Source organism: Sorex fumeus, unplaced genomic scaffold (assembly GCF_029834395.1).
Source record: "Sorex fumeus unplaced genomic scaffold, SorFum_2.1 ptg000098l, whole genome shotgun sequence".
Taxonomy (NCBI): domain Eukaryota; kingdom Metazoa; phylum Chordata; class Mammalia; order Eulipotyphla; family Soricidae; genus Sorex; species Sorex fumeus.
The window spans coordinates 7,115,458-7,142,948 of NW_026606155.1; the positions used below are offsets into that span (position 1 = coordinate 7,115,458).

Here is a 27,491-nt window from a genome sequence, read left to right on the forward strand (position 1 = left end):
TGGTACCTGGAGATGAAATGCACAAAATTTTAATTGTAACAAATAGGGCAAAGAAACTCCTGGGAACCACTCCTGGCAGGATGTGGAGGCTGAATTCTTCTAATGGAAGCTTCTAACGGTGACTCACTCCCTTTCATCCCTATCCACACTCAGGGGCTGGTGGAGTTCTAGGAAGTCTATAGCTAATTTAGTGCTATAAAAGACAGAAGCTCTGTGCAAGGGATCTGTATTCCCAGTTATCAAAGACGCCAACGCTGTCTCCTCGCTAACGGGAACCCCACGTGAGCCCCGAAGATGCTGCCAGATGTCTCTGAATAGGCACCTTCCGTTTTACAGTCCCGAATACTGAACACATAAAAATAGTGGCTATTCTCAAATTAGAAAATAAAAGTTTAAATAGACTCTAAACTCTTGGAGTCTATCGTGACACCTCGGTCTTTATATTGCTGAAGAGGGAATAGATTATTCAGAGTCAAATTTATGTTTTTAGTGAATTTAAGTGGTGGATTTGGTGAAATGATGTTTTTAATTTGTAGCATGATTTTTGTACTGCACCAACTTTTCGTTTTCAATAACAATGCCTCATTAGAATGAGTGGCTTCGAGGGAATGCATTCATTCAAACATATATTTATTTATGCATTCATGTATACACATTTATTTAACAAAGATTTATTTGCTGTTTGCCAAGCTCTCTGCAGAACTTTTCAAAAGGAAGAAAAACTGGCTTTCATACTTGAAAATTGTCCTCTAAAGTAATTCTCTATTGTATTACACTAATTCCAAGATATATTAATTTTATTCATAGTATCTGAATTCAGAATATCACTACCAGTGACACATAATTGTTTATATAACAATATTTTTAAAAGAAGTACATGAAACAATGGTGCATTTTGTAATTGATGATGCATGACATTCTGTAGGTGATTTTTGTACAATAGTATTATTGGCACATATTCCCACCAATATGATAGCTTCCACTTGCAGTTCATTAGCGATAATAAAATTCTAGTTTCAGACATTGAGGTTGACATGGGCATGCTAAAACTCTGATACCCAGCTAGGAACAAAGAGTTAGAAGACGAATGGAGATCTATAGCCAGTATGAAATTCTCCAGTGTTTTGTGCCTCTGTCTCTTCTCATCCTGTCTGGTCTGCTTCATAAATTCCGTGTGGTAGATGGCTCAATGGCAGAGGGTAGCAGGAGGATGAGAAATGGCACTGAAGGCTGCAGTTTGGAAGATGGGAGTAAGAGTTAGTACCTGTACTTGATGGTAAAATGGATAACGTTACAATAACATTTATTTTGTCCTATAACTCAGTTCTAATACAAGATTTTTCAACTTTCTTGATGTACTGACAATTAAAAAATAAAATTGTTGTTTATTTAAAGTGTTCAGGTGATAATTTTATGTTTCTGTATAATGTGAACCTCCATGGAGCTAGTTAAAGCATCCATATCTCACATTGACATCTGTAGCTGTGTGTTTAGGTGAGAATACTTAAGTTTTCTCTCAGCAAATGTTAATTTTGCATCGAGTATTTTCAACTATAATCATTTATTAGATTCTCAGGCTATTTTTATTCCCCATATGACATTTCATTTAGCATAATACCCTCTAGACTCAGCCATGCTGTTGAAAACAAAAGGATCCACTTTTGTTTTTATGAATATATAAAATGAATATATTCCATGATGAATGTGTATGTTTTCTTTATCATTCATCCACTGATGGACATTTAGGCTTTCTGAATTTTCACTATTGTGAATAATGCTGATGTAAAGTGGAAGATATCTTTTCAGAATACAGATTATAGATTTCACTAGCTGATTCTTCTGAAGGTTGAATGAAATTCTATTTTTTTATAGGGTTCACAATTAGCAGGACACCTGAGGGCCTGGGACCACTTGTAGAGTAAAGAACAATCAGTGCAGTGCTGGGAATCAAACAGGGCCTTGCATACGTTGGGCACATGCTATCACCACTTGAAACCCTATCCCTGGCCCCTGTCATCATATATGTATATATGTATATGTACATATGTATATATGTATATGTACATATGTATACACATATATGTATATACATAGATATGTACATATGTATATACATATATATGTATATATGTGTATGTGTGTGTTTCTTAAAATATAGTACATGCTTATTTTTGATTTAGGATTGATATTATAATAATATATACAAAGCTTATAATTTAGGTTCAGTTATTCTCCTTTGCTCTATGTACAATAATTATAAAATGCATTGCATTTTCATACATTAAAGATCTGACATGGCAATAATTTTTTGTCTGTTTTTTAAAAATTTTTTATTAAAGAGCCATGGTTTACAAAGGTACTGAAAGTTGAGTTTTAGGCATATAGAAATTGAACACCAATTCCTTCATCCATGTCAATTTCCCTCCTTTTTAATGTAATTTTCTAAAATTTGTTTTTGGGCCACATCTAGTGGTCCTCAGGTGTTTCTCCTGGCTCTGCACTCAGGAATCACTGTTGGCAGGCTTTGGGACCATATGGGATAAAGAAAATCAAACCTGTGTTGGCCATGTGCAAGGCCTTATGCACTCTACTATTACTCTGCCCCCATATTTTTAATTTTTTTGAAGAGACCTCAATGATGGTTTACAGAGTGACTTACCAGTTTACATTCCCACCAACAATACACAAGGATCCCTTTCTGTCCACGCCCTTTCCAATGTTTACTTCTTACTCATTTGATAACAGATATTCTAACAGTGTGACGCCCTTTCCAATGTTTACTTCTTACTCATTTGATAACAGATATTCTAACAGTGTGAGATTCATTGTGTGTGTATTTTGTGTGTGTGGTTTTTAATCAAACATAGTCTTTAGAAAATTATGTTCCTTCAAAATAGGCATTGACTGAGCATTATTATTCTTGTTTCTTTATGAAGGTGGGGCTCAGGGGAGGAAAATGGCTTAGCCAGCATCCCACAATATGTGGTAGAAACAGGGTCCCAACTTTGGTATTTTGTGCTTTGCGTTCACCCACTTTCTAAATGCTACTTAGCATCTCAAAGTCTTAGAACTGTCACTAGCTTTATGTATAGTCCTGAGAATTCCCAGGAACAATGCAGTAGACAGTCATATTAAGGAACATCAAGTCTAAATTCAGAGCTACTCAGCTGATTTCCATCTTCAGCCCAGGCACATGAATAGAACCAGAGTGAACAGAGGCAAAGCGACCCAGGAAGTACCTGGTGAGTTAAGTGCTGAGGTTCAAGTATTTGTTACTTCACTCTAATGAGATCCCTAAAGAGGAGAATTGCTGTTGTATCTAAGATCTTAGAACTCATTGACAGGCATTTTAATAAAGTCCAGGATCCCAAGAGGAGCTTGCTGTAGGTATGAACTCAGAGACTATAGTTGGAAGCTGATGAATAATTTTAATTATGTTTCTAATATTTATGAAAAGGTTCTGCCATCAATGGATTTCTTCTTACCTTTTGATTACATGTCAAACTCAAGGAAATTTAAAATGCTTTGCTTATTATTGTTGAAAGCCACTATTATTTTGCTCTCGAGCTTTTGAACAGCTAAGAAGAATTTTATAGATGATAAGGAATTCAAGTTTTCAACTCTCAAAGGTTGAAATTTAAATCTGAGAATAAGAAGGGGCTCTAAAATTTTCACCTAAGCCTATTTTAAAGTTTCTTCTCATAAGAATAACATAAGTAAGTAGTTTTTGGAATATTCATTTAGGGGAAATATCAGCACAGTTGAAACAGTCATTTAAAAAAATTATTAGTGAAACACCATGAGATACAGTTGTAGACTTACAAATTTTTGTGCTTGGGTTTCAGTTATACAATGATCGAGTACCTATCCCCCCATCAGTGCCCATTCTCCACCACCACTAATCCCAGTATTCCTCCCACCCCCCATCCTCCCATCCCACCCTGCCTCTGTGGCAGGGTACTCCCTTTGAAACAGTCATCTTTTTAAAAAAATAGATTTATTTTTAAAATAGATTTATTTATTTTTGATTTTGGGGTCACACTCAGCGATATTCTGGGCTGACTCCTGGCTCTGTGCTCAAGAATTACTCCTGGTGGGAACTTGGGGGATCATTTGGGGTACTGGGGTTTGAACCCACAATTCGTACATGTAAAGCAAGTGCCCTACCCTACTATCTCCAGCTCCTGAAACATTCAGTTTTCGAATGAGGCATCAGGCAACACAACTAACTACTATCAGTCTTTTTTTGTCACAGTGTCTTGACCATCACCAAGTTTGATTTAGTGCTGAACTACCATTTTTTTTAAAATTGAATCACTGAGAGATACAGGTACAAAGCTTTCATGACTGAGTTTCAGTCATGAAATGATAGTAATGAACCACTTGTTACATTGAGTGAGATGTCTCATAAGAGATTTCTTTCCTGTCTTTTAGAGTGTCCAATATAAGAACAAGAACACACTGCAGAGAACTAGCATATTCTGAATTTGAGTTATAATGAATGCATAGTCTGAACTTCATAATGTAAACAAGGATCACAGGTGACTGTTTTTAAAATCTCAGAAGGGTAAAAGGCAGCATTGTTGACATACCAAGAGGAAAAGCTTGGGACCCTACCTTTGAAGTTGGTACTAAATTTGGGTAGAGAAAGAGAGCCCTTCAGATTAGGATTTGATATCAACGGCAATGCTGCTGCAGCTGCAATTGGTGTTCTGGGGACTTGTAGGATCCCCTCGTGAGTCTTTGCCCAGGGAGCGAGATGAGGTCATCAGTATGTTGCACTGGGCAAAGAAACCCTCTAAGTGAAAGCTCTCAGGGAAATGCCAGAGGGTGGACGGCACGGCAGCGGGGTAGGGCGCTGGAAACTACAGTGCTTGGGAAAGAGCCTCGGCGTTGACAAGGAGCGTTTCCCACATCATAGTTGCACAATGTTTGGTGAGTTCTTGACTTTTTGGTGAAAACAAGCACTTGTACAAACTGTGTGGGCAGGAAAACCGTTGCGGCGCTGCCCCGATTGGGCTGTAGAGGGCGCTCTGTCGGGTCACAAACAGAGTGCTTGGTGCAGTTCTGCCAGGTGAATGAATACATCCTGCCCTCCTCTCCTGACACCGACCTAGAAACTTCAACACAATCTTGCTTGCTGGGTGTTTTTTTTTTTTTCCCCAGTGTGGATAAAAAGATCTGCCCTGGGTCTGAAAATAGCAGCAGCACAATCTGCAGAAATGCTTTTGTCATTTTCTTGTGGCCATGAAACTTAAGGCTTTTTTTTCATGGAGGAAAATCAGCAAGAATTCTCTGTTAAGTCTATTTTTTCCCCTCTTTTTCTGGAAAAGTCTTCTTTTTTGAAAATAAGAGGGTGCTTCAGAGGTCAATCCTCTTTCATCTGTAACACGTTTTGGAACATTGGGCAAATTACCTACATTCTCTGGGCTTTAGTTTCTCTCTCTGTAAAACTGGGACAAACAGTGAACTTCTGTCCTCGACTGTTTTGAGGCTTAAGGGAATCATTCATGAAATACGCACAGGGTCAGCACTGGCTATGTGTCACCATTTGTACTAGTTTCTTCTTGCTGCTATAACATATGACTTCAAATGGATGGTTTGAAGGAAAACAAGTCATTAATTAATAAATACAGTGTTCTCCAGGTAAGATTTCCCAAATGACTCTAGGTGGCTCTTAATGCACCTGGGAAGGCGGTTTTGTGAGATTCTCAGTCTCTCTCTATTGATAATAATTCTGATAGGGGTTAGAAATGCCTGGATCACACTCCTGGGCCCTAGAGAGTTTACCAGAGACACTCCTCTTTTTAAGCTAGTCTCACTGCTGGATAGGTTAGTGGGATTTCACTGTGATTGTTAGGTGCCTATCAGAACATTTAAAAAAAAACATTAATTTTTAAATTGAATCATCGTGAGATAGTTATAAAAATTTCATGATTGAGTTTCAGTCATACAATGGTAGAATACCCATCCTTTTACCAGTGTGTGTTTCCCACCACCAATGTTCCCAGTATCCCTCTCGCCACACCCACCTCATCCCATACCCAGCCTCTGTGACAGGCACCTTCCTTCTTACTCTCTCTCTATTTTTGGGCATCATGGTTTGCAATACAGATACTGAGAAGCCATCATGTTTGGTCCTTAGTCTACTTTCAGCGTGCATCTCCCATCCTGAGTGATCCCTCCAACCATCATAGACCTAGTAGTCCCTTCTCTCTCCAAGTTGCCTTCTCTCCCAGTACATGAGGCAGACTTCCAAACCATGGAGTGATCCTCCTAGCCCTTGTCTCTACTAAATTTTGGAAAAAGAAAAAGTTCATTCCTCATAAGGTCTGGAAACAATGCAGTGGCTCTGGGCTACAGTGAATTCACGAGGAGAGAGAGCAGTTGAGCATGTCTGAGTTGGCTTTTATGAGGCTGAGGGCGGGCAAGGCAGGTTTACTTTTGGTGGGTGAATTCAAATATGCCTGGAAGCTATTTTTCATTTGGTTGGTTTTTTTGGCTTTTTGGGTCACACCCACTGATGCACAGGGGTTACTCCTAGCTCTGCACTCAGGAATTACTCCTGGCTGTGTTTGGGAGACCATATGGAATGCTGGGAATCAAACCCAGGTGGGTTGCATGCAAGGCAAACACCCTGTCCACTGTGCAATGGCTCCAGCTCACCTGGAAGTTTAAGATCAGAAATGAAGAGGAAGGACAGGAGCCCACTCACACACACCTAGTTCTTGAAATTAACCAGAATTTGTAAAACAAAGAGCCTCAAGAGGGGAAGTAAAGGGATTATTGACTGGCTGAGTCTTTGTTGGAGCTACCCAGCCTCTCTCAACCAGATGCCTTATCTTTAAAGTTTAAGTCAGGCAGCTGCATTTTAGAAGGGAAAGCTGTCGAAGTTTATACTCCAAGGCTCTGGAGAGATTCTTATCCTGCTTCTTCTGCCTTTCAAAAGCTGCCTACATCCCTTAGGCTCATCATTCCAACCTTTGCTCACTTCTTATCTCCTACTCTGCCTTTGACCCTCCTGTTTTTCTTTAATTCACTGGACCTATTCAGATAATCCTCAGTAATCTCTTTACTATTCTAAACAGAATCACACCTAGAAAGTTCCTTTGTCACCTAGATGATATATTCATAGCTTCCAAAGATTAGGTCCTATCCATCTTTGCAAGGTCATTATTCTGTTTACCACACTGATTATTTAAATCATTATCTTTAAAGTATCTACAAGGTGCCAGATTCTCTGCTTAATGTGAGGCATAAAATTGGAATTCCATACAGTGTACCAGAGTAAAGATGACAATTCCAGTACTAATCACCATCACAGAAGACAGTTGTTGATTGTTCTCTGTATGCTAGGTATTGCACGATGAATTTTAAGTGAATTGTCTTGTCAAAATTTTATTAATTGATCATTATATAATAATTAATATATAAATAATATAATATAAATACAACACAATATATAAATATCATCACTGTCATCACTGTCATCCCATTGATCGTCAAATTACTTGAGCGGGCGCCAGTCGCGTCTCTATTCCTCCTAGCCCTGAGATTTTAGCAGCCTCTTACTTGTCTTTCCCCAATGATTGGAGGGAAATGAGAGTCAGGGGAATGAGACCTGTTGTCATTACTGTATTTGGCATATCAAATATGCCACGGGGAGCTTGCCAGGGTCTGCCGGGGTGGGCGGGATGTTCTCGGTAGCTTGCCAGGCTCTCTGAGAGGCATAGTCTGAACCCCATCAGATATGGTGTAGTAATTGTGGAAAATGGGTAAGAAGTGTCTGATAATGTGTCTCAAAGTAGCCATGGATGTAATCAATGTAGAGAAGAGTAAAGTAGAAATCATCTGCCTCACAGGCATTGGGAGGAGTGGGAGGGGGGGTATATTGGGGATCTTGGTCATAAAAAATGAGTATTGGTGAAGGAAAAGGTGTTTGATTATTGTATGACTGAGACTTAAACCTGAAAGCTTAGCAACTTTTCCCGCAGCGATTCAATAAATAAATAATCACTTAATCACTTAATCACTTAATCCCCGTTATTCATCGATTTATTCGAGCGGGTGCCAGTAACGTCTTCATTCATCCCGGTTGCGTGCTAGCGTAGCCCAATGGTATCTGTTCGTTTTAGGAACATGTAGAGCCTCAAACCGATCATTTAAGGTCTTGACGAAGAAGTCTGACCATCTTATAGGTGGGCGTCCACGTGATCTTTTGATGTCTCGTGGAATCCAATCAGTAATGGCTCTAGTCCAGCGGTTGTCTGTAAGCCTCATTACGTGTCCAGCCCATCTGATTTTTGATGTCTTGGCAAATGAGACAGCATCCCTGATTCTTGAGCGTTGACGAAGATCAGAACTCCGGATTCTATCTCTCATTTGAGTGAATCGTGATATTCCAAGCATAGTTCTTTCGATTCCTCTTTGAGAGACCTGAATAGTGTTCTCATCCTGTTTTCGTAGGGTCCAGGTCTCTGAGGCATATGTTAATGCAGGAAGAATAGTGGAATCAAAGAGATGTGCTCGTAGCTGGAGGTTCTTTGTCCTTTTAGTTATTTCTTCAATGCTCTTGAAGGCATTCCAAGCCGCTCTCTTCCTCCTGCGCAACTCAGGTGCCAGGTCATTCATCATGTTGATTTCTCGACCTAGGTATATATAACTGTTGCATTCGGAGATGTTTTAATATTTAATATTTATAATTTATATATTATATATAAATATAAGAAGAAAAATAAATAAATAAAATTATGAAAAAAAAGGTGGAGTTCATGTCCAATTCAATCAGCTAATCAGTGGCTGAATAAATAGCAATACTCCTACATTAAAAAAAAAAAGCAGCCTGAGTCCCCAAAGCTGCCTGGAGCGTGGCAGTGGTTGCGTAGTGGAGGTTGGCTGCCCGGGCTGGGTCCCTTGGAGAGGGGAGGGCTCTCACCCGCCCCACAGTCTGGCGCAGACTCAGTGGCATGGTTCTGGGAGCCTGATTTTATACTCCTGTCTGGGAGGAGCATCCTGAGTTCTGGAGGGTGGCTGGTGAGGAGATTATCTGGTGCCAGCTGGGTGTGGCTTATTGGTGTGATCCCTGAGTCATGGAGACTGGGGGAAACAGGCAGAGGATCTCAGCCTTATATTTACATAAATATAAATATTGTATTATAAATAGTATATTTATAAATATAAATAAAACATTTATAAATATTTATAAATTTATAAATATAAGTAACATAATGTAATAATATTATGTAATAATATATATTACTAATTAATTTTAATGCATTAAGGGAAAGGTGTTATTCTCAATTTAAGAACAAGGACTTAGAGCTTAAATAATTCTCCCAGAAGCCTCAGAGCAAATGGTTTGGATTCTGGTCTTTCTGACTCTAAGCTCATAAAATTATTGCACTGATTTCTGTCCTTGGGAGGATGGATGGGCATTCTTCTGGTGCTCTTCGCAATGCGTTATGTAGGTAAACGTTGATCAGAAAACAGTCCCATAGGTGATACAAGGCTTCCTTTCAGGATAAGTCAGCTGAACTTCTAGAAGAGGCATCTTTTCCTCCCTCCCTTTTCTTTTGCTTTTTTTTTTTTATTGAATCACTGTGAGAATAGTCACAAAGCCTTTCAGTTCAAGTCTTGGTCAGTCATACAATGATCAAACGCCTGTCCCTTCACCAGTGCACATTTTCCACCACCAAGAACCCCAGTAAACCCCCCCACCCACCCACCCTCCCGCCTGTGTGACAGACTTCCACTTTCTCTCTCTCTCTCTATGTTGATCACATTCAATATTACGACAAAAGACCCAACATTATTATTTGGAATTTTCCCCAACATTCAGACCTGCCAAAAAGACATCATTAGAAAATTTGTTTTCTATTGCTGATTATGAAGAGCATATGATGTTGTGTGGCCACAATAGCAGCCATGCGAATTTGGATTTCTAATATTTTAGTAATAAACCTAGAGGGATTACTGCCAAAAGTCCCTGGGTTCTGAGATTGGTTTGTGTGCCTCTGGGATCATGGTCTTTCAGAAGCCAGAGGAGGCATTTGAGGGTGGCAGCCTGGAGCATTATTGTGGCGAGGAGCAGGGCTGATTCCATCCCCATCCCATGACGCCTCATGTGCCTCGTCAGTGCAGTCTCATACCTGGCTGTTCATTAGGCTCTAAAAGATGCAGGCCACCGCGCTGCCGCCACAAGGGGGAACAGACACCCTTCCCCTCCCAGGGCAGTGTAGCACCATATTAAATCCACAGTCCAGATGCATTTCGGTTGGGCATTATATTTTGCTCAGATTTTCCCACCACCATTGAAACCTGTTTTTCAGGGACAAATGCTAGATCATTTACTTTCCATTGATCACTTTGCATATCAGGAAATGTCAGGTTCAGAAAATAGTCCTGGTGCCCGCATACCATAGCCATGCTTGTAGAAGCTCATGGTCACCGGGATTCCATCGGGAGAAGGCGGGGAGACAGCACCTACCATATCTGGGACCTCCCGGTGATATCATCTCGGTACCCAGAGAATTCTCTGGGAGTTGTGGTACCCACCAGTCGGTTTTCTTTGCTGCTATGTGCTGTAAGATGGCGCTGGGAGTGGGTTGTGGGTGAGACTTCCAGAATCAGAGGTTGGCTGGGAACCGGGGCAGTCCCCATGCAGTTCGGAAAGTAGTCCACGTACCAGAGCCATGCTTGTAGAAGCTCATGGTCACCAGGATTCCATTGCCTCCCTCCCTTTTCTACCACCATCCCAAGCTACAAGTTCATGGCTATTGGGCAAATGTTACTCTATCTTAGAGAGAATCTAATATCTAGTGTTAATCATCTTGCTGGACTGGTCTCTTCCTGAGATCATTTATCATCAAGCTCCTGGGGCCTGCTTCCCAGTAGTCTGTGACTAGAGGAGGGAATTATTTCTTTGTGAATTATAGACATAGAAACAACCTGGTGATTTCTTTCTTTCTCTCTCTTTCTTTCTTTCTTTCTTTCTTTCTTTCTTTCTTTCTTTCTTTCTTTCTCTCTCTCTCTCTCTCTCTCTCTCTCTCTTTCTTTCTTTCTTTCTTTCTTTCTTTCTTTCTTTCTTTCTTTCTTTCTTTTTGGGTCACACCAAGTGATGCTCAGGGGTTACTCCTGGCTCCTCACTCATGAATTATTCCTGGCAGTGCTGGGAGGACCATATGGGATGCTAGGGATCGAACCTGGGTCTGCCGCTTGCAAGGCAAACACCCTACCCAGTGTACTATCACTCCGGCCCCACCTGGTGATTTCAAAGGGCTAAAAGAAAGTCCTTTTATTCAGTTGGTTATGAAGGGAAAGGAAGCATTTGGTTACTAGAAGTCACTTCACTGTTGATCCATATGAGAATTTTTTGAGTGCCAATGGACATTTTATAATAAAAGGAGGAGGTTGACCTGCAGGCTGAGGGATGTGACACAGCTAATCCAACTGCAGGGTGTAGTGGTTGGCCAGGTAACTTGGGACATGCTGATAAATTAAGAAAAGAACATGGGACATGCTGATAAAATAAGAAAAGAAGAGGGTCACAGAGGGTCTGTTCAGGGTTGGTCCAGAGTCTGGAATGGATGGGGCTGGTGAGTAGCAAATGCCACCGTGACCTCCCCTTCTCTGAGTAGATTTGACCCATGCATTTGTGAGCACTTCGTGGGGGTTCTTTCTGTCTGGTAGGGCATCATTTCTGCCTTTTTGTTTCTTCTGGGGATAATTTCTTCAACCTATTTGGCTGTACTCTGGAGCGTAGGAGACATTGCATTGTGGATGTGTTCACACCTGGACTAATAGAAGAAAAGTGCTTTTTATGTCATAGCAGGTGTCCTGATTTTTGCAGGCAGTCTTGATTTTGATAATTGTTTTTCAATAGTAATTACTGATTAAATGCATATATGTGAGGTTTATCTTTTGACATTTGTGAGTAAACTAAAAATTTAAAAAAATTAATGGCATGTTATAGCTGTCTTTCTTTCATTTTTTCTTTCTGCCCTTTCTCCTTTCCTTTTCTCTTCCTCTCTTTCTTTTCCTCCCATTCCCTTTTGCTACCTCTCTTCCTTTACTGCTTCTCCCTTCTCTTCCTTCTTTCCTCCCTGCTGTCCTTCCTTCCTTCCTTCCTTCCTTCCTTCCTTCCTTCCTTCCTTCCTTCCTTCCTCCCTCCCTCCCTCCCTCCCTCCCTCCCTCTCCCTCCTTTCCTATCCCTTCTCTCCCTTTTTTTTTTTGCTTTTGGGGTCACACCCGGAGATGCTCAGGGGTTACTCCTGGCTCATGCACTCAGGAATTGCTCCTGGCGGTGCTCGGGGGGAACCATATGGGATGCTGGGAATCGAACCTGTGTGGGCTATGTTGGCTGCGTGCAGGGCAAATGCCCTACCGCTGTGCTATCGCTCCAGCCCCTCTCCCTTTCTTTTTTATTTCTCTTCTTTCTTTCTTTCTTTCTTTCTTTCTTTCTTTCTTTCTTTCTTTCTTTCTTTCTTTCTTTCTTTCTCTCCATCTCTCTTTCATACAGAGTGGAATGGTATTGTGTTCCAAATGGAATAAAAAGATGGTTATTTACTGATAACCTCACAGCCAGAGATTTATAGTCCAGTAAGAGGATTCATTCACTTTATTCAATAGTCAATTAACATTCATGATGCAAATACTGATCTTAGTCTTAGGATGCAACACTAGACAAAATAAAGTCTGATACTTGTGATATGAAGCTGTGAATTCTATGGGGGAGACACACAATAGGCAACCAAATATGAGTGTTGGTGTCAGTGAGTTGTTACTGAGTGGGGCTGAAGGAGCAGAATAAACTGAAGGCTTTCTCAGCTGATAGGAAGTTGGTACTGATGCTCCGTGGCATCTTACATGGGTGTTGGATGACACACATGTGACCGGCTTTGTGAAAAATACTATCTTTCTTGCATTTTTTAAAAACAGGAGACCATTTATGAGACTAACTGGCTCAAAGGGTCTATTAATACTTAATCGGTTTTGGACATGCTTTAAATCAGGGTCTCTTGTTTATTAAAGGATTCGAAACTCTTGTATTGGCATTCAAAGGTTGATTCATTAGGACTGGTAAGATCGCATCCACTTAGAAGAAACACTGCTGGAATACAGACTGTTCAAGACCCCATGCTAGTTGCTATGGAGACAAATTGCTACAAGAAGTCAACAAGCTAAAAGGTGAAGACAAATGCTTTTGACTTTTAATTAACTAGTCTCTGGAGAAGTAGAAGGCCAGTGACAATCCCTAATGATAGAACAAAACTAGTGAAAACAAAACAGAAAGTGAGGTTCTCAGGGGACCATATGGGGTGCTAGGGATTTAACTACACAAGGCAAATACCCTCCCCTGTACTATCTCTCCACCCCCGCCCTGTAATTTCTAACTGTAATAATAATTAAGTGATAATCCTATTGATTAGGAAATACCTTTCTGAACTTTGAATGTAATGCTTAGTAAATCTACGTTAGCCTCACTTTACGTCATCCATGTGCATGAACTGAAAAAACAAACCAACAAATACTTAGTTTCTCCTCTGCTTGTGAGTAGTCCAGCTTTTATGGGTAATGGTCATGGTCACCTGGGAGTGCTTATCATGGGGCTTAAATAAGCCAGCAGGCCTTCCTTGAGATGGAATTGCTGGGTACTCTTGACATTTGAGTATTAGCTCAGCTTAGGATCTGGGTCAAAATTTTAGGATGCAGCTCTCCTTTGAACCAGATTCCTGAGCTGCCTCCTGGCCTCTGCCTACAGTTTTCCTGGGTATAAAGATGTAGAACTCATTCAGTCAGTGGGTAGAGTTAAAAAATCATGGTCCTGCAATTCACTTCAACTTGGATGAAACTGGAGGAGATCATGTTGAGTGGAGAAAGAAGACAAATATCAGATGATCTCACTTATTTATGGTATATGGAATAACAGAGCAGAGGAATACAGGGTATCAAAGGGGATACAACTAGATTACTCTGGACACTATACCCTAGAACTGAGAAGGATAGGGAAGAAAATAAACTTGGAGTTGGGGAATAAGAAGAAACCAAAGGCAGATAGAGATCAGAAAGCAGGAACCTTAGGCACATTGACAGTGTAGAAGTGTGGGATATCTATCTATCTATCTATCTATCTATCTATCTATCTATCTATCTATCTATCTATCTGCAAAACCAACAGAAACAGACGTCTGAGATCCAAACAGCAACAAAGCAAACTTAAAGATATGCCTGTCCAAGAGGCAGGCTGGGGATGAGAGAGCCCGGGGACACTGATGATGGGATTGGAGTTGGAAAATTGTATGCCTGAAACTCAACTATGAATAACTTCGTAAATCACAATGCCTCAATAAAAGTTTTAAAAATTATCTTCTCTGGAGCGATAGCACAGTGGGTAGGGCGTTCGCCTTACATGCAGCCAACATGGCTGGACCCGAGTTCGATTCCTCCGCCCCTCTCAGAGAGCCCGGCAAGCTACTGAGAGTATTCGATATGCCAGACACAGTAACAACAAAGTCTCCAATGGAGACGTTACTGGGCCCGCTCGAGCAAATCGACGATCAACGGGAGGGCCTTTACCTTTACCTTCTCTGGTAGAGAACACTCAAAGTGAGACTATAGAGAAAGGGATTCTGGATTTAATCCCTTGAAAGTATAACACTTCAGAATTTTTAGCAAGAAGAGTCTGCAGAGTGTATTTTAAAGGGTCCATAAGAGAGAGCAAAGGACAATTCTATATGGTATCACTGAAGCCAGCAGGAACAGTGAAGAAGTAGCAAGGCCTTCTGTGTGGAGTGCTGCTAGGAGGTCAAGGTCAACATACCCCAATGCTGTGAGACTGCCTGTAGCTTGGGCAAAGTGGAGGAGGTGTATGGAAATCCTAGGAAGAGAAGCTTGGGTGAGTGTCCAGAGGTGGTAGCCCAGTTGTTTGTATGAAGATTTATGTTAAGTACCTCCTAGGCACTTTCCCCCAACACTTGGTGGTATTCAGGGATAAATCCTGACTCTGCACCCAGGAATTGCTGTTGGCAGGGCTCAGAGTGCTCCATGGGATGTGAGGATTGAACTCTGGTTGACCACATGCAAGGAAAATACCCCATCCCCTGGAATATTGCTCCAGCCCCACGGTCCAGGCACTTTTTTATTTACATTTATGATTGGCTGTATTGGTGGTCACTGACTGTGTTCCTTCTGTCACCCTGATTTAGCAGTGCCTGATGAAATATAAGCTATTCAATTACATTAAAAATTTAAAAATATTTTAAGTAGAAATATGTCCCAAATATTGTATAGGGTGTTATCTTCTTCTTCTTCTTCTTCTTCTTCTTCTTCTTCTTCTTCTTATTATTATTATTATTATTATTATTTAATCTGAAGGTAAAATTTAAATGGGTGTCCTTTTTCCCCCTATTTTTCTGAATCTGGCAGCCCCTAGGTATTTGTATCTTGCCAGGGACCAGTTCCTGTGGACAGGGTTGAAGGATTAAGAAACGAGAGAAGTGAGAGTGAATAGAGTGGGGTCAAAGGGCTAACAACATTGTGGACAGAGAACCCTGTTCTTTTTCTGAAGAGTTTATCATCAGGAAATCAGAATGGGGAACAGCATTCTTAGTTGGGGGAATGCCATGCTTTAATTCCAAGATTTTCATTCTTTGAAAAACTATGCTAAACTAAGCTACTGTAGAACTTCATGCCTTGGCAGTTTGGGAGAAGCATCTTTCCTGGGGACTTTTCCTATAGTTCTATTTTCTCATACTAAGGAAGTCAGGCTGCGATGGAACAGTTACATGACTATCTATTGTCTCAGTGGCATTCCATGGCAGCTGGCATCAGTGCTCTTGTTTTTATGTCCACTCAGCCTGCTTCCTCATCCTGTCTAACTTAACCTAACATTACCTGACAGGAAATCTTTTGTTGATTGTATGAGCTTTGTGTATGTGTGCATGCATATAAACACAAATACACACACAAACTGCACGCACACATATCTGTATTATACACACACTCACAAGTCTAACAGCTCCCCTGTATCACTGTATCACTGTCATCCTGTTGGTCATCGATTTCCTTGAGCAGGCACCAGTAACGCCTCCTTCGTCCTAGCCCAGCTCCCCTTAGTACAATTTACCCTTTGGTGTGCTCCTGGATTTAGCCACTAGGATAATAAAGAAAGTCAACTCCCAACCTATCCCCAACCCCGAATCTTTATTTAGGCATCATTATTATTTTTTATCTTATTAAAAAATTTTTAATAGTGAGACATCATGAGGTACAGTTTCAGACTTACACATTTTTGTGCTTGGGTTTCAATTATACAATGATCAAATACCCATCCCTCCACCGGTGCCCATTTCCCACCACCACGGATCTCAGTATTCCTCCCACCCCCCATCCCCCCATCCCACCCTGCCCTTTTGTTCTCTCTCTCTTATTGGATGTTTTGGTTTGCAAAAGAAGCAATGGGTGACAATCATGTTTAGTCTATAGTCTATTTTCCGCATGCTTCTCCCATCCTGGGAGGATCCTCCCAACACCTTTATTTGGTGTTCCCTTCTTTATCTGAGCTCCCTTTTCCCCTAGTATGTGTGGTTGGCCTCCAAGCCATGGAGTAAAATTCCTGGTACTAATCTCGGCCAATATTGGGTGTTAGTCTCCTATTGTGTTACTTTAGGTTCCCCAGATGAATGCAATCTTTCTATGTCTATCCCTTTCTTTCTGAGTCATTTCACTTAACATGATACTTTCCATGTGGTACCACTTGTATGTAAATTTTGTGACTTTGTCTTTTCTAACAGCTACATAGTACTCCATTGTGTAAATGTGCCAAAGTTTCTTTAACCAGTCATCTGTTCTCAGGCACTCAGGTTTTTTCCAGAGTCTGGCTATTATAAAGAGTGCTGCAATAAACAGACAATTGCAGATGTCACTTCGACTATACTTTTTTTAGGCATCATTATTTATAATATTCTTAACAGTAAAGTTTCAGACACACAATATCCCAACATCACTGTCCTTGTCAGCATCTCCACCACTGTCTCAAGGTTTTCCCCCACCCCTACCTCTTTGGTTTCCTAGGCCAACATTCAAGGAAGGTCCACTTCAAGGAGTATTATTTCTAGTGGTAACTAATACTTCTACTAAAGTTGCTTAGAGAAGGGTTTCTCAACATCTACCCTCTGTGGGACCCCCTGGTTATTCCCAGGGGACACAGGTGAAAATTACATAAATGAGGGACCATAGCTGGAGTGATAGCACAGCGGGTAGGGCGTTTGCCTTACAAGCGGCCAACATGGCTGACCTGAGTTCGATTCCTCCACCCCTCTCGGAGAGCCCGGCAAGCTACCGAGAGTATTCGATATGCCAGACACAGTAACAACAAAGTCTCCAATGGAGACGTTACTGGGCCCACTCGAGCAAATCGACGATCAACGGGAGGGCCTTTACCTTTTACCTTTTATAGCACAAGACTAGGACCCAATTTGTAGATAGAGGAGAGACATGGAAGGAAACAAGATCTGAAGGAGAGAAGCTTGGAAAACACTTTTATTTGGAGAAAGCTTGAGAAACACTGCTTGGGGCTTCCACCAATTTGGGACACAGAGCAAACACTCGGTGCTGGTTCAGTAGAAACTGCATGATGTCCTGTAGGGAAGTGAGCTGAGTGATATTGGAATGTGAAGCAACTGTCCAAGACGCTACTTAGTGTATGCTGTGCTCTGGCCTTGCAGAGACATTCTCTGTAGTGCTTGAGGAAACCAATACTTTCTCCTTGGCAGCTTTTTAGCTCTGTGGCTGTGAAGCAAATGGTATTTCTGAGTCCTGCACCTCTCAGTTAGAGTAGATTAAAAGCACCTGATTTCCAAGGGGACATTAAAGAAATCTTTAATGGCAGGGAACTCTTAGAAATGCCTCCAAATGCCAAGACAGCAGGCACCGAGTCCTTCGCTGTTTTAATTGGGCATCCCATTTTCTGTGCTTGCCTTTTTGCAACGTGGTGAATTGTTGAGCACAAGGCTATTGCAGATGACCTCCTCAGAGGTCATTTCAAAGCAATTAAGTTAAAACCAAAAGCAAAGCATCTGACAAATTAAATACCAGCTGGGATTTTTCCATGGGGATTTTGTTCCTTGGTGAACATTTAAAAACCCAGAGGTTGGATTTCAGTCTCAGTAAAAATGATTTTTAATAGGTGGGTTTTCCTCAAACTTTGCATGCTCAAGGGTCTTGCATCCACAGTTAACATTCCTGAATCTGGAAAGCCGGAAGGGGTACTGACAATTCCACTCTAGAGACTTGAACCCTACGAGGTGTCCTGATTCAGTCTCATTTATGTTTTGGCCTTAGGTTTTTGAATCATGTTCCCTGGTTCTTAAAACAGGTCAGTTCCTCCAGAGAAAATAGGTTTGCAGTGGTGGTTTAATTGCACAGAAGCCAGTTGATAGCTTGTTGGAGACACCAAATTGGGTCCAAGGGTCTGGGAGAAGGTAGTTGCATAAAATATGGATTTTACCCCTGAAAATGATGACCAAACAACAATGGTTTGTTCACTCTTGTTCCTTGGAAAGCAGCTGGAGCAAAGGGTCCCACTTGGAGGATTTCTAGAAGATTCCTAGTGGAATCTCACTGCTTTGTGAGACTTTAGCCACTTTCTCTAGGTCATGTTTTCTGAATCCCAGGGGAGGGAACTGAAGGTTACCTTTCCGGATTCACTGCTTATGGTTGGCAGATTCTTCTGCCCCCATTACCTTTGTGTCCTCCTCTGGTGCCTGCACCTAATAAGCACTTACAAACATTTATTGAATCTATTTCTTTTCTTAATAGCTGTTATACTTTTAATTATTAGCAAAAAAGGAGTAAAACTGGGGCTGGAGCGATAGCACAGCGAGTAGGGCATTTGCCTTGCACGCGGCCAAACCAGGTTCGATTCCCAGCATCCCATATTGTCCCCCAGAACCGCCAGGAGTAATTCCTGAGTGCAGAGCCAGGAGAAATCCCTTTGCATTGCTGGGTGTGACCCAAAAAGCAAAAAAGAAAAAAAGGAGTAAAACTTATCTGTTCTCAAGAAACCCATACCAAATCCAGTTTTCCCATTCTTCTTTTTGCTATCTTGTTTTTATTATTAAAAAAAAATTTTTTTACTGAATCACGCGATAGCACAGCGGGTAGGGCGTTCGCCTTACAAGCGGCCAACATAGCCGACCCGAGTTCGATTCCTCCGCCCCTCTCGGAGAGCCCGGCAAGCTACCGAGAGTATTTGATATGCCAGACACAGTAACAATGAAGTCTCCAATGGAGACGTTACTGGGCCCGCTCGAGCAAATCGACGATCAACGGGAGGGCCTTTACCTTACCTTTTACTGAATCACCTTGAGATACAGTTACAAAGCTTTCATGTTTGAGTTTCACTCATAGTGTTCCAACACCCATCCCTCCAACCAGTGCACATTTTCCACCACCAATGTCCCCAGTATCCCCTTTTCCCCATCCACCCCCCCATTCCTGCCTCTTGCTCTCTCTCCACTTTTGAGCATTATAGCTTGCAATACAGATACTGAGAAGCTATGACATTTGGTCCTTTATCTACTTTCAGCACACATCTCCCATCCTGAACAAACCCTCCAATCATCATTGACTTAGTGATCCCTTCTCTATCCCAGCTGCCTTCTCTGCCATCTTATAAGGGAGGCCTCCAGCCATGGAGCAATCTTCCTGGCCCTTGTCTCTACAGTTGTTGGGTGTCAGTCTCATATTATGTTATTTTATTGAATCTTTTGCCTGAGCATTCATTGAATTCTCTGTATACGCTGTGCTCTCATCCTGGAACTCTAGAAGATTCTGGGTGGAAAGGTCTAGTGTTCAAGTGCATCAGGAGGAAAGTACCCTCCATCAAGGAGTTGCGGTGATGAAGGATCGGAGGCATTTGGGGATAGCGTGTAGTGAGGTGTTGATTTTGTTGAAATGTCTGGTGTACATTCTGCAACCCTCTTGTGTGGAAAATTCCTTCACAGGACTGGTCATGATCTTCCTAGCAGCCCTGGCTCTTATCCTCATCAGTACACTCCATACTGACCCTCCAAATCCAGGGCAGGTGGGAACACACTTTATTTATTGCGGAATTCCATCTATATCATTTCAGACCCACTCTTCCAATTTTTCAACCTGTTGGTTCCTTGAAGACCACACTCATTAGAGCTATTAGTAACATTTCAAAAAACTGTCTACTCTTCAGAGAGACAGTCATGTCGACTCTCCTCTCTGCTGTCTCCCTGGCCTCAGGAGGAGGAAGAATGCCGGCCTTCTTTTCCCTTTTATAGTTTCCTCCTCCCTTCACCACACTTGCTCCCAGCCTCTCAGAGCTGCCTTTGAGGCCAAGCAGGGAAATGTTGCTGATGTCAGCAGCACCGAGGACTGCATTCAGGGGAGCCACGTTAGGGGAAATTTTCCAGAGGAGGCGGCTCTTTGAAAGCTGAAACCGTTTTGCAGGGCATTTTTTAGAAACCATTTTTCCCTTTGACCGATCTCAGACACACTGGCAACTTAGTAGGCGCAGGGAAGGAAGAGCCAGCCAGACAAGATTTCGTAACTAAGTCAGTGACCAAGAAAGGAACCAGGGGGCACTGGACAGTTGCCCTGGCCAGTGAGGGGCCTGAGGCTAGTTGAAGACAGACTGTTCTAGAGCATTGACCGCTGTTCTCTGTGACCTGGACAGTAGTGAAGCGAGGTTGCCCTTTGTTCTCCAGAATCAGGTTGTTCTTAGAAACATGTACACAGGAATCCCAGTCCATTTTAGGTGTGCCCGAAGCTCACTGTTTCAAGGCTACAGCAAACCCTTTTGCAAAGTGAATATCTATCTTGCAGAGGGGTTTCCATGGGCTGCTTCGGGCTTGTTTCTCACTCACTGCACCTTAACTTCCTTCCCGCTGACTGTTGGGGCTGAATGGGGAAATGGGCAGGCATGCAGCATGGCACCGAAGGAGATAGCGAGCTCAGAGGTGCAGCCAGCCCTGGGGCTGCTCCACTGCAGAAGGTGCCTGAGCTCAGAGAAAGGAGAACACGGGTGTTTCCTGGCTGGGTCAGGGGAGGACAGAAGGAAAGGGAGTGGAACTGTTTTTCTTTTTTTTTTTTTCTGGAGAGAAGTGCTGAATTAGGAATCCAAGGAAGAAAGAGAGCAGAGAGAGGACCGTTGGGAGAGAAACCAGATGCAAGACCTGATGTGGGGTCTGGGAGGGAGAGACTAGAGGGCCTGGGGTTCGGGTTGGAAGTGGGATTCCTGTCACGTTTCTTGTGATGACTGGGTTCAGGATATAAATGTAGGGACAGAGATCTGGGGTGGACGCCATTGGGTTTCCTCCATTGGCTCTCCCAGATGGGTTTCCAGTCCCCAAACAGCCCTCCTTCAGCTTCCCCTGGGGCCTACCTTATAGTGCAGGTCTGGCGCCATTCTTTCTTTCTTTCTTTCTTTCTTTCGCAATTTTTATACATTTTATTTTCATAAAGTAGTTCACAATAGTTCATTACAGATAATATTCCAACACCCACCCAACCAGCAAGCATCTTCCGACCACAATAAGAGGGAAGTGTGTAAAGGTTGTTGATTTCATTCTGGGGAACTTTAAGCCCTTTAAGTATATAAGAGAATACAAGCAAGTATGTTAAAACCAAACACATGTGTGCTGCTTTAGGCACATCAGTGGGCGAGAGTATAAGAGGTTGCACGGCCACAACACTGTCTTCCAAGAACTTTGTTTTATAGCCTCTGGATCTTGGCCATTGATGAGATTATATGGTGCTGGGGGCAGTTTGTGGGTGTGACTGCCAAGCTACTGGAAAACTGGGGATCTGAGTGGAAGAGGCCCGGTCCTGATCTGAGCAGGCTTGGAGATCTCAGCCACGGTCCTGCATACCTGGGTTCCTCTGCTGGTTCCTTCATATGTGAGGCTCATCCGAGCATGTGGAGAGTGACCAGTCTGGGGCCATTTCTAGGGAACATTTTTGATCTCTCAGAATCTCTTCTCCAGGGTTTTCCTTACCAGTGACTGACTAGGTAAGACAAGGAAATGAGGTTAGGCAGAGAAGGGGCTTCTGGAACCATGGCTCACTGAACTTCATACCTTTGTCTTAATTTCTCCATGTCGTGTGGGATAATGTAGTCAATAGGATAAACCCTGATGTCAGGAGAGGAGGGCTTGCTGACCAGGCTGAGGAGGGAGATGGGCCTTCAATTCTACAGTGGAGTGTCCAGAGGAATCTTTGAAAGGTCTGGGAAAGCAGAAAAGGAATGGTTGGGTCCCAGAAGAGAACATGGAGAAGTATATGAGGGATCAAAGTGACTAGGAGGGAGCTAGGAACCCCAGCTCCAGTTTCCTGGTGGACGGTGACCTGGCAACGTGGAGATTAAGTGAGGGTTTGGTGCGGCTGCTGGTGCCTTCTTGGTGTGCACTGGTTGAATTAAGTCAATGACTGATGCATTAAATTTCTAAATGCCCCCCTCCGTTTTCTAAATGGTAAACATTAGTGCTTTTACACCCTCAGTGTATGTTATACTGTGATCATGTAGAATTTATTTAAGTACCTTTGGCTACTCCAGTACCATACTTGGCTGGAATTCAATGAACATTAGCTTGGGAAATAAATATGAATCTTAATAAATATGAATCTTAAGATAATTCTCTCTCAGATATGGGGGAATTTGTCTTCCATAGAGGCAGGGGGAGGGTTGGGAATGGGGGTGTACGAAGGACATTGTACACCCCCATTCCCAGTGGTGGTGGAAAATGTTCACTGGTGGAGGGATGGATGTTCAATCATGGTATGAAATGCAAACATAAAAGATTTGTAACTGTTTCTCCCGGTGATTCAATAAAAAAGGATAATTCTTTCTCTCATGGGTTAATAAGTGTGTTCAGTTTTGCTTTCTCCTATGGGTCCTGACAATGAATGGGTTGGAATAGATTGGAAACAACTATTTCTGGTCTAGGTACTTGTGATAACTACTTTTGGCAGGAGTTTACTGGGCTAGAGGACAATGTGTGAAGGGTGAGGTTGGAGAAGTAAGACGGGTTATAAGTTCTAAGTTGTGGGGTTTGCAGTCAGACCAGGGCAGGAATTTTGGAGGGATCACCCGGCTCCAGGCTGGTTGGGAGCAGTTCTCTGTGTGAGCCCAGTCTGGAGTGGTAACTGATTTTGACAAGGCACCTGGGAAAGGCAAAAGTCTCTCTGGAAGGAATGGGATCTGACAATAGGATTGAAAACACTTGGCCCCTGGGTATGGGAGATATTTTAGGAGCTGCAGCTGCTTATATTATTTTTAAATCCCCAAAGGGAGGGGGGAAAATCTCTCCTTTTACAAGTGTGCTAGTGCATTTAAATTGGAGGAAAAAACTTGGGGAAGGAGACAAAGCTGGTTATTCATGGAACCTTTTGGAACCTGACAAAAGAACTCTGACAGTGGCTACACGCTTTCATCTCGTGACTGTGGAGTCAAGACAAATGACTCTCTCTTGCCAACTCGGCCGAGTTTGGGGTCTGTTGGGAGAACCATGAGGGAGGCAACTGGCACCCACAAGATGAGCATTTCAGTGGGAAGTGCCAGGGCTGCTCCCGCCCATGTTAGCCTGGATAGGGAATAGCTGAAGACCTGAGCTCTGTGTTTGGGTGGGCGGGTGGGCCAGACCAATGAGTGGTCACTAGGGTCACTCATTGCAGCAATAAAACAGCCCACTTTTACCCAGGAGAGAGATATTATGTCCTATTGTTTTGAAGCAGGAACTCTTTAAAAAATAATTTTTTTATCAGAGAACCATGATTTACAAAGTTATTCACAGATGAATTTCAGGCATACAATGTTCCAGCACCAATCCCACCACTAGTGTCCTCTTCCTTCCATCAGTGTTTCCGGTTCCTTCCCATCACCCCAGCCTGCCTCCTCGACAGGCATGTTTTTAAGTTTTGTTGTTGTACTTTGGGTGTCATGTTTGCGCGTTATTGAGGTGTGACTCTGAGGTTTGGATACATGCATATGACACAGATCTGTACTACCGATACACCAATGCCCTTAACTTCTGCTTCCCTCCTCTCCCTGTTACTTCCTCCTTGATTTTGTTCCTTACCTGTCCATCTCCTTCTTATAAACTGGGGTGAGGGTGACCCAGATATTTCCCCTTTAGTACCTTCCATTCCCTCATCCCATTATTCTATATACCACAGGTAAGTGAGATCATCCTGTGTTTTTCCTTCTTCTGATTTAACATAGTATTACCCAGTTTCATCCAAGTTACAGTGAATGGTATGATTTTATCATGGAACAGGGACACTCTTAAAGAGAATTTCCTAGGGAGAGAAAAATGGTCTCTGAGTGGCAGAATCACACTCTGACTGATCCATCAACTCCCAGGCATGACCAATTCATCAACACCCAGGCATGACCAATCTATCAACACCCATGACACCTCCCGCAGGGCAGGCCTGTGAATGGTGCTGGAAACAGTAGACTAGGATGTGCCATCTCAGAAGCTCAGGAAGCCACATCGTGGCTCCCAGGTGTACAATTCTCCCTTTCACTGTTGTAGAGAGCAACATAAACAACCCACTTGTCTGGGTGATATACCACACTCCCCCCTTTCCACACATCTCAGTCAATCCCTAGGACAAGGATTTTTTTTTAAAAAAACAGGGGCTTTACCTATTTTTCATATGCCTTGCTCCTGGTGATGCTCCATCCTCTGGTGTGACAGTTCAATACTATATTGTTTGGGCCTGGGGTGCTTTCGGGTCACTAGGGTCAGCCTGGCAGTTCCAGGAACTAGCTCAGGGCCTTGCGCACGCCAGGCCTGGTTGCACTGTTCAAGTGGTCTTCCCGGAACTGAGATTTTGTTTTCCGGGAACCAGAGAGATAGTACAGACATACAGCACTTGCTTTGCATGCAGTTCGATCCAGGATTGATCCCTGTGGTCGCCTGAACACTGCTAGGAGTGATCCTGAACACAAAGTCCAGAGTAAGCCCTGAGTACTGCTGTGTGTAGCACCCAAACTAACACTAAAGCAAATAAACAAAAACATTGGTTTTGCTTTTTGTGTTCTTTAGGGAGGGACTTCTGAAGCATTGCTCACGTGTCCTAGTGATGCTTGGTTAACTGGCCTACCTTGTTGAATGCAAATGCCTAGTGCTGCAGTGTTGCTGGGGTCCTGGGTATTGGGGACCAACAGGATCCCACAATCCCTAGCAGTACTCAGGGGCCCTCTTGGGTATTGGGGATCAACAGGCCCCCATACCTGGCAGTTCTCAGGGGGTAAGATAGTTCTGGGGATCAAACTTGGGTCCTTGCATGCACACACACACACACACACACACACACGTTTCCCTGACCAGTGAGTTACCTTCCTGAAGGATTTTCTAAAAATCCCTCATCTCAGACCTTCCCCTTCGTTCCTTCTGCTATAGCCTGAATGGTGTTTCTACCTGCTGAACCTCCTACTCTGGGCCCAATATGCTTATGAAAGCTTCTGACTTTGTGCCTTGCCTATAGTGTGTAAATCCAGGCGATTTGTGGACACACGGAAGAAACCATTTGCTTAGCTGTTCTGAGAAGGAAGTCATGGGGCCTCCGTGTGTGGGGTCTCATTCTTGTGTGGCCTTTCCAGGCCCGCGCAGGAGGGGCAGGGCAAGAAAAGTGCTTGTCTATGAGAGGCTTCAGATGTAAATGTCTGTGGATTTGTCATAGAAGGACTCCACCAGTCGGGGAGGCACACTGGAGGAATGTCTGCATCTGCTTCCTCTGGGACCAGAGAGGTGACTCAACTAGGGTGATTCATGCCATTGCATAGATTTTTTTCAAAGTCTAACAGATATGCCCATGAGTCAAAGAGAAGCTTCTGGTTCTTCATGGAGAGAGAATAAGGAAGCTGTGTTTGGAGCAGAATGGATTACTCTTATCTCCCTTCTAGTCCTTCCTAGCAATTGAACAAATCTTGGGGTTTACTCTTTACTTTCTGAGAACTTTCACATTTTTCTGTGGGGGTGGAAGAGGGCTCCCAAGAGGTAATTGGGAGGCCTGGGGACTTGACCAGCAATTTTTGGCTAACTCGGACTGTGGTGCAGTGTAAAGGCCTGAGGATGTGGTGCTGCTGCTCAGTCTCCATAGTGCCAGGGATTACTCTAGCTGCCTTGCTGATGCTTGGGGGTGTCCAGGGATATCTCCCAAAGTACTCAGGGGGACCATGTGATGCTGGAATAGAACCTGGGTCAGGTGCCTGCTAGGCATGTGCTCTAACTTCTCTTCTCTGTGCTGGTCTTGGGAATGGGGACTCGATTCTGTCTGGAAACAAACACTGTCATATCAGAGCTCTCCTTCTCTCCTGCGTTCACTGAGCTTGGCAGGTGCATTTGCTTTGGGGCAGGGATGTGAACTGGAAATCCTGAGTGTTGACACAAGGCAAGTTTATGAATGGACAGATGAATAAATAAATGAATTCAGGAAGGGACCAAATTATAACTCATGGTGCCTTGCAGCAAGAGGCACTATGCTCAACCTCCTGTGAAGACACAGTGAATGTAGAGAAGGCAGAGAGTAAAGGCCTTAGCGCCAGGGAGTAGGAAATCAGAGAGAACTTCCTGGACAAGTCACTTACACATGAAGTGTGTTTTGCCACCTGAGTAGGAGCTGGTCAGACAAATTGTGGGCAGGAGAAAGGAATCTAGACCCTTCCCTTTGAGTTCAGCAAGAGGGGCCTATGTACTGCTGGGTTTGGCTAGGGCGAAGGTTGCTTTGGGGGCGTGGCAGTGGGTGAGGCTGGGGAGATAGGCAGGCGCCAGGCCCTGGAAGGGAGCCTGGAGTAAGCCTCAGTGCCAGCCTTGATTCCCAACCTACAAGAAGCCTCGGGGCAGCCTGAAGATGAGGGAGATCTGATCGGGTCCTGCCGCAGAGAGGCTGCCCGGTGCTGCTGGGAGGATGGATGTCAGAGAGGCAAGGCAGCTGACCGTCACACTGATTCAGGTGAGGGACAATGACAGGAGGGTCTGGAGGGGCCGGGATGTAGGATTGGGGAGGGCATGAGTCCAGGTGCAATGCCTTTCTCCTACCATATGTCCTCTTGTCTTGGCTGTAGCTTGGCAGAGTCCCCTCCCATTCCATGCTACCTTGGGATTTTCTAGAAACAAAGCCTGAAGTTTGAGGAGATGTGTTTTCTTTCCCCACACTTTGCTCTGACCCCTCAATGACAGGGCTCTCCCGAATCACACTCTGGACATGAGGATTGAACTCAGGGTTCTCAAGCCTGCAAAAGCAGGTGCTCAAACACTTGGTCATCCCCAGAGCCTCAAGGCCTAAAACTTTAAGAGGGAGGTGGAGGGGCTGGAGCTATAGCACAGCGGGTAGGGCGTTTGTCTTGCACACAGCCAACCTGGGTTAGATTCCCAGCATCCCAAATGGTCCCCCGAGCACTGTTACTCCTGAGTGCAGAGCCAGGAGTAAACCCTGTGCATCCCAGGTATGACCCA

At 43.3% G+C, this 27,491-nt stretch overlaps 1 protein-coding gene across 4 annotated transcripts in view; it reads left to right on the forward strand.

The window, feature by feature from the left end:
* The window catches only part of KCNK10 (potassium two pore domain channel subfamily K member 10), a 167,696-nt gene that overhangs the window by 43,261 nt on the left and 96,944 nt on the right, over positions 1-27,491 (forward strand). Inside the window, exon 1 of one of the 4 annotated variants that reach the window (XM_056133882.1) lies at positions 26,898-26,988. The exons of the other annotated variants lie outside the window; for them this stretch is intronic. The gene's annotated coding sequence lies outside the window, so the exon portion shown is untranslated. Of the gene's footprint in view, positions 1-26,897; positions 26,989-27,491 lie in introns of those variants that run through there. 4 annotated transcript variants of the gene reach the window in all.